We start from the raw sequence: 13,928 nt of genomic DNA on the forward strand, positions 1-13,928 counted from the left end.
GACTGGATCTATCATACCTGTTCTGCATTATTTAAAGGTGTGATAGCTGAGCATATATTGGCTAACTCAGTAGAGCAGCATCATAACCTTGATATTGGGTTATAGTTCCGAATCTCCTTAGGACAGTAGAATGCAATTGTTTCTTCTAGATAAGACCTACTATATTTGTTACCTGCTCTATAAGACAACACTTGGACCGTCATTATCCCTGTCCTGGGTTCAGCTGTAAAAGTCATTTTTCTCCTTCTTAGTAGCTGGTGCAGTGCTGTGTTTTTGACTTTGGCCTGAGAACAATGCTGATAACACACCGATGTTTTTAGTTGTTGCTAATGCTTACCCCAGTCAAGGACTTTTAAGTCTCTCATGTTCTGCCTTTGAGGAGGGGCATGAGAAGTTAGGAGGAAGTGGAGACAGGACACCTGACCCAAACTAGCCAAAGGGGTATTCCATACCACAGCACGTCATACCGGGGGAGTCACCCAGAAGGCCCAGATTGCTGCTCAGGTTGGGCTGGGTATTGGTTGGCGAGTTGGTGAGCAATTGCATTATGCATCACTTGTGTTTATTGTTTTGGGTTTTTTCCTTTCCCCTTTTAGTTTTATATTATCTCCCCTTGTTATTTCCCTTATCTTTATTATTATTAGTGGTGGTAGTAGTAGTCTTGTATTATACTTTAGTTATTGGACTGTTCTTATTTCAACCCGTGGGATTACATTCTTTCAATTCTTCTCCCCATCCCTCTGGGAGTGGGGGGGAAGAAGGGGGGGAGTGAGTGAGCAGCTGCCTGGTTCTGAGTTACCGGCTGGGCTTAAACCAGGACAGTTATTTGTGCCACCCAACCTGGGGCACAAAGGGTTGAGATAATGACGGATCTGAGCAGAGTGTGTCTAATCGTATTTGTGATAAGCATTCATTGTTCCGGACTAACAGTCACTTCTCACAATGTTGATTTATTTCTTCTCAGAGTTGTTGCGCTTGGTCTCAGAGTTTCAGCATGTCACACCTCACTTACAGCCAGTATTTGCTGTTTTAGTGTTTATTGGCTTTGGGGCCTGGGCTAAGGTTCTCATTTTGCTGTACTTTATGGTAATGACTTGTAATGCAATAGAATCATTGATCATGAAACTGGGCCGGTATGTGTTCTCAGCATAGCCATCACCTCTATACTTTGGGAGGCATATAATGGCAATTTTTAACAATTACACACCTTTTCTTTTTTTTTTCTTCCTCCTTGGGGGGTCAACCTATGAAGGAGACATTCCCTTACACCCCCCGCTCACCCACCAGGCTATTTGCAACAGCATTTGAGAGTTCTGAAGGTTTTGGATGGCCTTTGAATACCCTTGAGACCTGCCTGCTGATTGTGCTGGGGATCAGCATGTTGGCAAACATATGGAGTGTGTTTTACCCACAGCCATCCCACCCTGGGAACACCTTATTTTGTCTGATCTCAAAAGTTAAGCAGTATCGGGTTCAAGTCTGGTCTAGGGTTAGACGACAATATAGGAGGACCACCAAGAGATTTTCCCCGAGGCTGGACAGTCATGAGTGGCAGGGTGTGTGGGATAGTATGGGCAAGTATCTAGGCCAGTGGGCCCCTCCAGTGCTTTGGAACTTCACCCCTGAACAAATGTGAAATCCAGAAAAATTAATAGAACACTTAAACAAGGTGTGCTGTCGTCCTGACAATACCAGAGAGGGACAACTTGCTGCAACGTGCTGCGGCTTGGCCTACGCCTACAGAACCCTGTTCTGTAAGGAGTAGGAAAAAGATGTCTCTGGACCTGATGGCAAAGCAACAGACAACACAGCTACTCAACCCCCAAGCACAGCTGCTCCCCCAACTCCAGAGACAAGCACAGCAGCTACACAAACCCCGACAAGAGACTCTGCAGCCACTCCAACCCCAGTGAAAGACACCACCACTCTGTAGGCTTAAGTCATAGGTTTAAACTAACAATAGTGTGTGTGGCTTTAAATTAACATAGTAAAATACAGCAAACTGTTGTAACCTGCTAACACGTAGAGAGAAAGGAATGTTCGGCTGACGGGGGAAGGAACATCACGGGACTAATAACAACTAAGGAGACAGTAAATAAGACCAAGGATGCCAGCCTTCAAGATAAGAGTGGTGCCCAATGTGGAGAGAGACTGGAACGGAACAGAAGCAAGGACATACCAACTGCTAACTCAGCACTAGGACCTTGCGAGTATGCACAAGCACTGAGGTCATGCAGTAAACACAGTGAGGAAGACTACTGATGACCACCAGAGACATCCACTTAGCAAGAAAGCACACGCATAATTAGAAAGCAAATATTATAATTAGTTCCAGGAAATCTCATGAATATGTAAACCATTTCCTGGAAAAGCTGTGCATATGCATGAGTATGCTAAATATATAGCTGCTGCTGGCAAGTAACGGATGCACTCACCTTTATGTGTGTTACCCAGTGTTGCAATAAAGAATGCCTGCTTTCTAAAACTCCAAAACAAGTCTTAGAGAGCTTCTCTGACCGACTTTTATGGTAACAACTACAACCCCAGTGACAGACACTGCAGGTGAACCAAAGGACCAATCCATGCCAGTATCAGTCGCCCTTATAAGCAAGGGGAAAAGCAAAGGACAGCCACAAAGAGCAACCCGTGCAGTGAAGAAAGATGATGACCCAATGCGCACACTACAGGGGACACCATCTGAACGAGAGTTATTACTACAGGAATCAGAGGAAGAGGTAACTTCTCGATCCTGGACCTCGACCGAGCTGTGGAATATGCGAAAAGATTTCACCCGTCTTCCAGAGGAGCACATCGTCACCTGGTTGCTCCGATGCTGGGACAATGGGGCTGACAGTCAAGAACTAGAAGGTAGATGTCCTGGCTTCAGCTATAGCAGTCATTTTTCTCCTTCTTAGTAGTGGTGCAATGCTGTGTTTTTTGAGTTTCAGCCTGGGAACAACGCTGATAACACCCATGTTTTTAGTTGTTGCTAAGTAATGTTTACTCCGACCAAGGACTTTCTCAGTCTCATGCTTTGCCAGGGAGGAGGAGAAGCCGGGAGGAAGCAGAGACAGGACACCTGACCCAAACTAGCCAAAGGGGTATTCCATACCACAGCATGTCATGCCCAGTATATAAACAGGGGGGAGTTACCCAGAAGGCCCAGATCACTGCTTGGGTCGGGCTGGGTATCGGTCGGCGGGTGGTGAACAATTGTATCCTCTCCCCTTGTTATTTCACTAATCATTATTATCATTGGTGGTAGCAGTAGTGGTTTTGTATTATACCTTAGTTACTGGACTGTTCTTATCTCAACCCGTGGGAGTTACATTCTTCCGATTCTCCTCCCCATCCCTCCGGGAGCGGGGGGAGGAAGAAGGGGGGGAGTGAGCGAGCGGCTGCATGGTTCTGAGATACCGGCTGGGCTCAAGCCATGACAGTAGGGAAACCAAGCAGCTGGGATCACTTGCTAGGGAAGGAGGAAATGACAAAGCAATTGCAAGAGAGAAATGAGCCCTCAGCCTTTGGAGGCGGCTCTTGGCAGCTGTGAAGGAAAGGTTTCCCTACAAGGACGATGTTATGTGTCGCTCAGCCAAGTGGACCATAATAGAGAAAGGCCTCCAGTACCTGGGGGAATTAGCTGTTCTAATGATGATCTATCGTAAGTCAGATGCCAGGAACGCACCTGTAGATCCAGAGAAGTCGAATGTACATGACCCATGTGGCAGCAACTTACACGGAGTGCGCCATAATCATATGCCCACTCATTGGCAATAATGAGCTGGAGGGAAGCAGCGGCACCAACAGTGGATGAAGTGAGTCATCAGCTCCCGGAGTTTGAAGACAATCTCACACCTTCCATCATTTCAGCTGTGGAAAAACTCCTGACCCAGGAGTTCAAAAAATTGAGAGACTATCTATCCAGCTCCCCACATGTACCGTCCCACATCTCAGCTATTAACACAAGGCGCCCTATTACCCGAGAGAGAAGATATAGGAGGTACACGCCACAGGCCACCCTGTGGTTTTATCTGCAGGATCACAGAGAAGATATGTGAAAGTGGAATGGAAAACCTACCTCAGTTCTGGAGGAACGGGTGCGTGAACTGAAAAGGAAAACAGTGGTCACTGATGATCCTCCCAAGAAAGATGCTGCTCCAGTCTTTGGTTAGCAGCTTCCCAGATGGAGTGGAAGAGCTGATTTTACTCCAACTCCCGTGATAAGGAATACTAATCCCTTTTCTACAAGACCTAAGTGGAGAATCTTATGATCTCTATTAGAGGGGCCCTGCCTCCAGCCAGGTGGAGGAGAGGGACAATCGGGTTTACTGGACCCTGTGGATCAAATGGCCTGGCACATCAGTCCCACAGGAGTATAAGGCTCTAGTAGATACCAGTGCACAGTGTACCCTGATGCCATCAAGCTATCAAGGGGTGGAACCCATTTGTATTTCTGGAGTGACAGGAGGATCCCAAGAGTTGACTGTACTGGAGGCTGAAATCAGCCTAACTGGGAAGAAGTGGCAAAAGCACCCCATTGTGACTGGTCCTGAGGCTCCATGCATCCCACATCGACTTTATAGGTTCTTTTGCTTGATCGGATTGTTTCATCTTAAAACTCACCAAAATGAGCAGCATTAGAATGAGAAAGGCTGTGAAACGGGACAGAAACACTAGTTCCTTGTGCCCGTACGTGCTGCAAGATGAAGCAGACTTGAGTTACAGCAGTGGGATATGGCAAAGCTTTCTGGTCCTTCCCAAGCAACCCAAACCTCAATGATGTGAGGCCAGACTGTAAAGTATAAGATGACATGGGGTGCTTAAAGAGCTGTTGCTAAACATTTCCTTCTCTTTCCAGGCGCTAAATTCAGTTTTGGACATTTATATGCAATAGTAGTTTAGGATTAGTTTAAGAAGCACTTCGTGCCTGGGATTACACCCAAAATCAGGGAAGTCATTTCAGGTCTCTGAGGAATAGTCATAGCCTAAAGCAGAAATGCAGTTGTCTCGTGCATGGTGAGATGCCAAGCACTAAGCACTTACAAGGCAACAGAGAGTAATTTGGTGTCCCTCAACTGAAATGAGATATGATTTCCCAGTGGGAAGTCCAGTATTTGTGCTATATTCAGGTGATAGTGTTTATGTATCACTGTTAAAATGGCATATTATTCCCAATGCTGATATCTTTCTGGCCACAGAGGCTAAACTTATTTCTTGTTCATACTTCCCCCCCCCTCAAAGCCTCACTTCTTTAATGCTTGTTATTTAGAAACTTTGTGTTATGTAAATAAAAGCTGTGACCTTTGCCTTTCCAGGGGCTGGAGCTAGGTTAATGGAGAACAGTGCCAAGAGAGAGTAGGAGCAAGCACAGTTAGAACACATTTTGAAATGCCATTTCTTGGTTGTAATTTTTTCTTCCTACCTGTAGCGTTCCTCTGCAGAGATATTTATAAAAATAGGTGTTCCATGCACTGTATATCACAGGTTTGTTTAGGACTGTTGTCGAAGATTTACACTGCTCGAAAGAGCAGTCATAGCAGATAATTCCATTTGCAAGCTTCAACAAAATGTTCCAGGGAAAGCGCAGCTATCACTGTGGAGAATTTTAATGATGGCAGAGTTTATAGATAACTTATTTGGCAAACAAGTCTGCAGCAACAGACTCCTCAGCAAGTTCTTTTGCCAGTGGTGGTTTTCTGATTGTTGCTGCTGCCTGTTAAAACACACCTCACATCTACCTCTCAGCCCACTCCAGAAACTTCAGAATTGCGTTTATCCTGCAGTGCCAACCCTGCTCCTCATAAAACACCTATCAGGAGCTCACCTAAAAAAGTTGCTGAGCACCTCACAGACCTCACTGGGGAACTCGGTCACTGCTTGTTCTGTTATAGAATTCGTTATGTAAATAAAAGTTTTGGTTTTGCCATTATAATAAAGAAAATTAATAATAACTTCACTAATAATGTAATGTATGCAAGGTGACCCTGGGAGAAGCTGAGTTAAGGTATTTCCTATTTTCTGGAAGATGCCTCACTAATTTACATCTTGCTAACCACAAGATTCACTATTGCAATACGGTGCTTTAGTAATCTGTTACCAACTGCTGGAGGGAGTGAGGAAAAGGGGAGCTGGTAACTACCGTCACCTTACAGTTCTCACCGAACAGAGTGCACATTTAGACCTGCAGAGACTCTCCAGAGGGACAGCAGCAATATTCTTGCTATATACTGCACATAATATGTAATAATAATATAGTGCTATGTATTGCACTTATCCTGCTTAGATTCCTTTCCCTACAGGGAAATTGCTTTTCTGTGCCACAGCCTTGGTAACACCTAAGAACCTCCTTGCTTGCCCACCTCTCAGTCACCAGTGCAGCAGGCTGTACCTCCACTGAAAGAGAAAGACTAAATGTACGTGCCCTTCCCTTCACAACTGTTTGCTGGTGTCTAGGAAAGGAAATCTGAGCTACTTGTTCTCATATTGTTCCTTTTCAGCAAATACATCAGGTTTTGCTGTTGCCAGTCTGACACCCCTTCAATTAGCACTAGAAAAGCTCGTCAGTGTAATCCTGTGGATATTGCACTGGAAACCTTGCAAGAAGCCACACTACTCCTCAGTGATTTTCTTCCTTTCTCTTGTTGCTTTTATGTTGTCAGCTAGAACAAAAGGAGTTGCAGTTAATTATCTGTGTATTTGCTGAAACCACTAACCTACATACTAGCTAGTGTGAAACAGTTGCTTAACTGAAGTGCTTGGCAGATTTACACACCTTCTGGTTGTAAGTTTAAAAAAAACCAAAATCTATTCCTGTTTTCAGATTTGCATATTCAATTTCCTCTGATATAAAAATAAACATTTTACCTTTTTCATTATTCTTCAGTAACTGAGGAAAAGGAGGAGGATTCAGTAGCTGAAATATTAACCTGAACTGTGGAAGGTCCGAACTCAGCCTCTTCCTGTCCACAGATTTCCCACTTTTCTAGGCAAATTCTTCAGGTTTCTCTGCCTCAGTTTCTCATTTGTAAAATGCAAGCAATAACATTTTCACAACTGTAGATTGTGAAAATCTCAGCTATGACAGTGACGGGGACGGTGTTGGTGACTACATAGACAAACTGTGCTGCAAGAACAGAAAATGGAGGGGTTTAATTTAGTGCTTTTGAGAATATATTTATCTCCACGAATATGACTTTCTTTCAGTGCCATTCTTTTGTTATGGACTGTTTCTCAGCTGAATCAGTTTCCTCAGTTCACTACCCAGCTCAAAGACATTATGCCAGTGTAATGCAGCAGGCAGGACGAGACAGCTAGAAGTATTAACTGCTCCAGTTGTATGGCCACCAAACAGCAAATCATGGCTCTAGAGTTTCATGAACCTTTTTTTTTCTCGTCACAGTAGCACATGACATAGCTAGAAATCAATTAATGTTTCCACTGATTTTGCATAGAGCTGTGACCTTGCATTGCATACAATATCCAAACAGATCACGTGCAAAGTCACAGCCACCTCACTGGCAGATACAAACTGAATGTCACCATCTATGCACCCACCATGTTGTCCTCACCCTTGATGGTAATTAAATGTGATTTTTTTCCTCCTGGACAAAAATTAAACATCTGCAAGATGTGGAGATTTTATCATGGGTGTGGAGGGAGAGGGTTCAGATGTCTCCTTGAAGATAATTGCTTAGTTTAATGAGGAAGTTTTGCAAAATTTTTAACCATCGCTTCTGTGCCTTGTTTAATTATTTGCATATGGCATCATCAAGTTAAAAAGAGTGCGCATATACAGCACTTCTTCTCATTCTTGTATTAGACATTAATGAAAGGAAGCATGAGGATAAGCTTTTTGCTAATGATGATGGAAAATTAGTATCCAAACCCCAGAGGTGTCTTGAAAGATACACCAATGATAGATAAAGGTCCAAGGAGAGGAATTCAGCACAAAATATTGCCTAGGCCCTTTTGGGCTATTTCTTCAAGACAGAAATTTATTTTTGTAGTTATGGGGGAGGGTGGCAAAGAGCAAATACAGAAGAATCTAAGAGACTGCAATACTCACAGCAAGCGAGGCTGATAAACACAGTGCAGACTAGACAACAAATGCCAGCATGGCATATAAAGTAAAGGTTACATGCCTGGAGACCTACAGCCAAAGACAGATTCATGGCTTTTTTTTTTTTTAAGCCTCAAGCTAGCAAATAGTTGAGTGTCTGGAGAGGAGCAATGCTTTGTGCATTTTGAAGGGCAGCAAATCCACAGTCAGAAGAACAAGGTAGGAGGAAAACAGTTGCTAATTCTTTTCCTCTCTCATTCTGCAAGATGCAGCCTCCAGTTCCTCTCAGGCATCTCAGCCAAACAAGAAGCCAGTTCAGAGAGGATCATGTTCTTACACTCTGTGCTACTGTATTCTTCAGCAGCTCATTTGCAATCTTGTGTATTTCTTCTCTGATAAGACTGAGTTTTATTGGGGGTTTCAGTGTGAAGGGAAGAGATAGTGTTGATCATTAGGACTTATTGTTTTAGTCAGTGGTAAGCAAGTATGTAATACAAGCCACATTTAACAGAAAGGGACCTGTTCGCCCAGCTTCACCCTTTCCTGCAGCTAAATAGGGAAGAGCTGCAGGAGTGAGGGTCAGGTGATGCTGCTGAGAGGGCTTGACCATTTCGCCACCTCAGACAGGTCTTCACTTTGGGGGGTTGTTTATTTTCCTGATTGATAGACTCCTACTTTTTTTCAGAGGTCTGAATCCCTCTACAGATAAATAAGTCTACAAAAATAAGGCTGGGTTTTTTAGATACTTTTCAGAACAGTTTAGAAATATCCCATGTATATTCAGCTTGAAAATTCCTCCACCACACAGTTGCTGCTCTCCGCCTGTGGTTGCTGTTTGTCTGCATTGTCTCCCAAGTCCCCTGGGTTATTACTTTAATGTCTTTGACATTAAAATGCTTTAACAGGAAGTTCTTCATTATACATAGGCAGAATAGGAAAAAAAGGGTGAGGCAAGAAGGAGAAAAAGATAAATGGAGGCAACAAAGAAGCTACCACTAATGGTTCAAGTCCAAATAGCTTTTTTTAAAGTTTCAGTAGGTCTCTAAAACACAAATACATACCAACCATTAGCCATCAGATGCACAGATTAATTATGTTAGTCTTGATGCTCTCAATTCATTCTGGCTTACTGATCTCTAATAATATTTTGCACACAATTATCATATTGCAGTTACAGCAATCTTATGTGGGAAAGACGCTCTTTAGTGCTTTCTTCACATACTGTGTGCTGGAAGCATGTTTAAACCAGAGCTAATGGTTTGAAGAGGTCTCAGATCCTCTGTGTTGCAATGCACCATTTAATAATACAGTCGTGATGCTGAAAAGGGATGCAAAATTCATATGTACAAACAAATTATCATAGAATCATAGAATCATAGAATCGTAAAGGTTGGAAAGGACCTTAAGATCATCTAGTTCCAACCCCCCTGCCATGGGCAGGGACACCTTGCCCTAAACCACGTGGTCCAAGGCTCTGTCCAACCTGGCCTTGAACACCGCCAGGGATGGAGCATCCACAACCTACCTGGGCAACCCATTCCAGTGCTTCACCACCCTCACTGTAAAGAACTTCTTCCTTATATCTAATCTAAACTTCCCCTGTTTAAGTTTGAACCCATTACCCCTTGTCCTACCACTATGATAAAAAATATTAACTCTTTTTTTTTTTTTAAGTAACGGAGTGGGCTGGCTGGAAGCTGGGAAAGTCCAGAATGAAGTCTAAAATGGTGCACTTAACCCCTCTGTTATACCTGGGTATTTGGGGGATCTAACACTGTGGTTCAGCCACTCTTAGGCTCACACAGCAAGTTAGTCTATGGGCAAAGCTGTAATTTTCACAGTGGTGAATGTACATAAACTCCAGTCATTGTTAGCCCTGAAGAGGGCTGCAGAGCTGAAACATTGCTATCTGGAACCACAGGAGTTCCTTTAATGGCTTCTCTAGTTTGTTAGATTAAACTTTTACAGCAACATGTGAAACCCAGAACAGCACAGCTAAGTTTCAGTTCTAACCACAGGTTACTGCTAGTGATCAGCCCACACACTGCTAATTGCAAGTGGGATAGAAATAATGTGCAGCCTGATTTGACTTTTAAAAAATATATTTCTTCAAATCCTATGTTGTTTTTCCTCTATTGGAGTCACACAACCATGAGCTGTCATCAGATGAGGCAGCAGGACATACAGTAATTACCAAAAGGCAGATTTCAGGCTCTGGGTATTTCCATCTTGCTAGGATGAGTAGAGGCATCATTCTGGAGAGAAACTGCTAAGGAGCCAGAAGTTGCTTTCAGTGAACTTGAGCGAGAATTTTGATACCAGTTTAAGGTATCAGGAAATGTCCCCTGGGAGATACCAAGAATGCTAAAATTCATCACCTAAAACCAGGAAGATGAAAGGATTTCCTTGAGAATTAGAACACAGAAAAGCTAGGATGTATCATTATTAGCTGTACATCCTTCTAGTGTAACGGAGCCCCACCACCTGAGAGCTAACATGCTCTCTCCTGTTTAATAGACACCCTCTGGGGAATCACCAGTAGCCATTACATGGTGCCTGTTCTCAGGCAATGCAGAATTAGCTCTGTCGGCCTCAGTTGTTGAGACTGGAAGGCACAAAATCTGCTGTATATCCAGAATTAATCTAGCTAAAGAGTATATAGTGACTGGGCAGGATCTGGATCAACCTAACGAAAAATTAACAGGAAGAATGTCCTTCCTTCTTAAAACTAGGACTTCTCTCTGCTGAGAAGTGTTATGGTTTGCAGTTACTGCATCAAACTGATACAGCTGCATTTTCTTTCACGGAGGCTGGAGTCCTAAAGAGTATTTTGTATCAATACAGTATATATGATGCAACATGTATGTATTAAAGAATCATACTAATATTCACAGTATTAGTTTTGGCAATATAGGACACAACGTTGTCAAGGAAAGCACCTCTTAAATCACAAAATTATGTCCAAAGAACACATTTTCTGAAAGGTATCATTTTGTTAAAAAGCCATTTTGGCAAAGAAAATTGACTTGCTTTAATCAAAACCACAATGCTATTATAATGTGAAATAACAGAGATGTGACTATACTTTTATGGGCATCTGAGCATAAAACAGTGAAACAAGATTACCTGTGAAATGAAGGAACACAAGGACACTTGCTGTTACCTACCTATAACTCTACCCATAGAAGGGAGAAATCACACTAGAGAGCACCTGTGTCAGGTAAAGAAAAATCATGTGTTGTTTAATTTTTCTGTTTTACTGAATTCAAGTGATCAAAATTCTTGAATGATGCTTTCCAAAGTAATGAGGTTTAAAAATAGTAAGTCATAATGCTTTCTGGATTCTATTCCACAATCAAAATAATTGCAACACTATTCAAGGTTAAGTGCCTTAATATTATTAATCATTCTTTATATATCATAAATCATAGAATGGTTAGGGTTGGAAAGGACCTTAAGATCATCTAGTTCCAACCCCCTTGCTATGGGCAGGGATGCCTCACACTAGACGAGGTCACCCAAGGCTCTGTCCAACCTGGCCTTGAACACTGCCAGGGATGGAGCATTTACCACTTCTTTGGGCAACCTGTTCCAGTGCCTCACCACCCTTACAGTAAAGAACTTCTTCCTTATATCTAACCTGAACTTCCCCTGTTTAAGTTTAAACTGATTCCCTCTTGTCCTACCGCTACGGTCCCTGATGAAGATTCCCTCTCCGGTATCCTTGTAGGCCCCCTTCAGATATTGGAAGGCTGCTATGAGGTCTCCATGCAGCCTTCTCCAGGCTGAACAGCCCCAACTTCCTCAGCCTGTCTTCATATGGGAGGTGCTCCAGTCCCCTAATCATCCTCATGGCCCTCCTCTGGACTTGCTCCAACAGCTCCATGTCCTTTTTATGTTGAGGACACCAGAACTGCACACAGTACTCCAAGTGGGGTCTCACAAGAGCAGAGTAGAGGGGCAGGATCCCCTCCTTCGACCTGCTGGTCACACTCCTTTTGATGCAGCCCAGGATACAGTTGGCTTTCTGGTCTATGAGCACACACTGCCGTCTTATGTTCAGTTTCTCATGATTGAATTAAGGGCCAGCAGCATTCAAACCAGTCCTGTAGACACTTGCTAGCTGGCTACTACCCCTTTCCTAATATAAGTAGCACAACTTGGCTGTCTCCTGGGACTCTAGCAAAACATTAGCTTTTGTAACATGACTGGAAAGTCACCAAGTTTGGGTTATTTTCAGTCTATGTGGGAGTAAGTTCCAGAAAAAGAGCTGATTGGGGAATTCTCTAGCAGAAAGTTTTTCAGTAAGAAAATGCCCTTTTCACAGAACCCAAGTTTTCTATGTGGAAAAATGAAGCTTGGAATTTTTCCGTGGGAGAATCAAAATGCAGGCTCACCTGGCTGCTGCCTGCTGCACTCTCCTCAAAGTCCACTTTTGGCAAGAATTGAGTTTAACAGCTGCTTTCCAAGCAGGCTGCTGGAGGTTAACAGTCCCCAGCTCTCTGCCCTCCTGGAATGTGTATGGCTGTGAGGGGAGAGGAAGAAGATGAAGTGAGAAGAATTAGAGCCCTCTGCGAGCCTGGGAAACCCTTGGCAGTTCACAAGTCGTTCAGGTGGTTAGCAGCCAAGCGCAATGAAAACACCACATAAGGGCTGTCCTGGGTGCAGCTGTAGCAGTCATTTTTCTCCTTCTTAGTAGCTGGTGCAGTGCTGTGTTTTTGACTTTCAGCCTGGGAACAACGCTGATAACACCCCAATGTTTTTAGTTGTTGCTAAGTAATGTTTACTCCCATCAAGGACATTTCAGTCTCATGCTCTGCCAGGGAGGAGGGGCACAAGAAGCCGGGAGGGAGCAGAGACAGGACACCTGACCCAAACTAGCCAAAGGGGTATTCCATACCACAGCACATCATGCCCAGTATATAAACCGGGGGGAGTTACCTGGAAGGCCCAGATCGCTGCTTGGTGGGTATCAGTCGGCGGGTGGTGAGGAATTGTATCCTCTCCCCTTGTTATTTCCTTTATCATTATTATTATTGGTGGTAGCAGTAGTAGTTTTGCATTGTACCTTAGTTACTGGACTGTTCTTATCTCAACCTGTGGGATTTACATTCTTTTGATTCTCCTCCCCATCCCTCTGGGAGTGGGGGGAGGAAGAAGGGGGGAAGTGAGTGAGCGGCTGTGTGGTTCTGAGTTACCAGCTGGGCTTAAACCACGACAGTTCTTTTTGGCGCCCAATGCTGGGGCACGAAGGGTTGAGATAACGACAGATCTGATCAGAGTGTGTCTAATCGTATTTGTGATAAGCATTCATTATTTTGGATTAAGAGTCACTCATTACAATGTTGATATATTTTCTCTCGGAGTTCTTGAGCTTGATCTCAGAGTATCAGCATGTCATACCTTACTTACACCCAGTATTTGCTGTTTTAGTGTTTATCGGATTCGGGGCCTGGGCTAAGGTTCTTGTTTTGCTGTACTTCATGGTAATGACTTGTAATACAGCAGATTCATTGATCATGAAACTGGGCTGGTATGCGTTCACAGCATGGTCATCACCTCTATACTTTGGGAGGCATATAGTGGGAATTTTTAACAATTGCACATCTTTCTTTTTTCTTCCCTCAGGGGGTCAACCTATGGAGGAGATATTCCCTTACATCCTCTGCTCCCCAACCAGGTTATTTACAGTAGGAGTAGATTCTGGAAAAGTTGAAGATCCTGAATATCCTTTCAATGCCCTTGAAAGCATCCTCCTCCTTTTTCTGGGAACTAGCTTGTTGCTGCATATGCTCTCTATGTTTTACCTACGGCGTGACCACACTGAGAACGCCCGATCTTGTCCTATCTCGGAAGCTAAGCAGGGTCT

At 43.5% G+C, this 13,928-nt stretch overlaps 1 long non-coding RNA gene across 1 annotated transcript; it reads left to right on the plus strand.

Moving 5' to 3' along the window:
• Nucleotides 1–255: 255 nt before the first annotated feature.
• LOC115619098 lies at nt 256–12,880 on the plus strand. The gene is made up of 3 exons (XR_003994916.1): nt 256–356; nt 1,312–1,319; nt 12,857–12,880. It is a non-coding gene; the product is annotated as an uncharacterized LOC115619098 (long non-coding RNA).
• The last annotated feature ends 1,048 nt before the right edge of the window (nt 12,881–13,928 follow it).

This window comes from Strigops habroptila, chromosome W, assembly GCF_004027225.2.
Source record: "Strigops habroptila isolate Jane chromosome W, bStrHab1.2.pri, whole genome shotgun sequence".
NCBI classification, from domain to species: Eukaryota; Metazoa; Chordata; class Aves; order Psittaciformes; family Psittacidae; genus Strigops; species Strigops habroptila.